The sequence below is a fragment of the Danio rerio genome, chromosome 19 (assembly GCF_049306965.1).
Source record: "Danio rerio strain Tuebingen ecotype United States chromosome 19, GRCz12tu, whole genome shotgun sequence".
In the NCBI taxonomy this organism is placed as follows: domain Eukaryota; kingdom Metazoa; phylum Chordata; class Actinopteri; order Cypriniformes; family Danionidae; genus Danio; species Danio rerio.
This window is the reverse complement of record NC_133194.1, coordinates 3785001-3786799: the sequence shown is the minus strand read 5'-3', so window position 1 is coordinate 3786799 and position 1799 is coordinate 3785001.

Sequence of the window (1799 nt, the reverse complement as noted above, 5' to 3'; positions counted from 1 at the left end):
CTTGTATCAATCAAACGCTTTATGTAAAATCAACCACGCCCCCCGAACTTCTCAGCATGCGTTTGCTGTCATATCAACACAAATGGATGTAATAACGTTAACAAATATGAGGGTTTTATGTATTCAATCGCGCCAGCTCCGAGCCGCAGCGCATAACCTACTCGCGGCGTCGCCGGCTGATTCCGGCTCGCATGCGGCAACGCCGGCTCGCTCGGCCGCCGCATCTGGCTCGATTGACTTGGGCTGGAATCGGGCAGTGAGTCCAGGCATCCGGAGTAGGTCCAGCAGAGGTAGTCAGTCTGAGCTCTGAGGGGTAAGTCTCCGTCAGGCGAGAATCTAGCTGGAACTGGCTCGAGTGTGTTTTGCTATCTGGGTGGTTAGGCGTGTATCAGCAAACTAATAAAGCCCGAAAAAAGCCCTGACCTTAGCGAATAAACAGTTTCCACCAGGATCATGTATGTCAAAAACTGTAGTTTACTGCTGAACTCATTTTGTCATGGTAAAATAACACAGAAATCGAATAATAACACTTCAGTCTCCTGCCGAAGCTCAGACGCGCTGCTTTGAGAAACTGTCAATCACAGCTGTCAATCACGATGACACGCCCAGCATTAAATTACTGCTAAAAACAAACTGTTTACAAAAATGAAGATCTGCACCTATTTCAGCACAATAACCAGTGCCTTAATCCACCAGAACCATCTTTCGGGACATTTTATTGCAAGTGTAATACATTTTTTTATTTGGGCTCAAGTCTCCTTCATTAACACGGAGGAGGCGGGCTTTATGACTTGTACTGCAGCCAGCCCCCAGTGGGCGATCTAACAGCCGAGACCTTCACTCAAACGCAGGCTTGCGGCACACTTGGTATGAACACATGAAGAAAGGGAGGCCAGAGAAAGACCAGACAGCAGCTGAAATCTCTTCAACTTCTACTTAAGTCACTTTTTGAGCACTTGTACTTTTACTTAAGTCTGGAGCTGCGTCCCAAATGGCACACTATACACAATGCACTATGTACTTATGCGATTACACACTCAACAGTACAGTATATGTATGTAGTGTCATTCCAAATGGCACACTAATGTTTTTTTACTAAGCGGAAATTCAAACCGTTTCCCTGATGACGTTTGACGGTCGCCAAATCAGTGAAATAAACAACAGAATTATAAAAATAATGCCTGCCGTGAGTATAGCCGCATTTACCATCGGGAGGCGCTATAATCACTCTCATAGAAGAATTTTGCTTTCACCATCCAAAATAAAGTTATCCAACATGTGCGCCTGATAGCTCCGCCCCTTCCGCTACGTAAGCAAACCTGCAATCGTTGACTGCGTGAAGTGTCCATCATTCAACACTTTATTTTACCAGCTAAATGAGTGCATCATCCAGGTAATTAAAGTGCACTTATTATTTTGAGAGTTTTCAGTGTGAACACACTACTGACACTATTTATACTACAAAATGGCATAGAATAGTGGATAAGTATGCGATTTGGGATGCAGCCCTAGTACATTATGGCCCAGTTTCACAAACAGGGATTAGATTAAGCCAGGACTAGGCCTTGGTTAAATTAGGCTATAAGACACATTTATAAAAAATGGCCTTAGAAAAATATTACTGGTGTGCACCTGGAGACAAAAAAAAAACAAAAAAAAAACACTGACATATTTAAAGACATCTCACCGCAAGTTATTTTGAGTTAAGACAGCTCAAACTTGCAATTTAATCTTGACTAGCCTTAAACCTTGTTTGTGAAACCGGGGGTATACATTTCTGATTATAACATTCTAGGGAT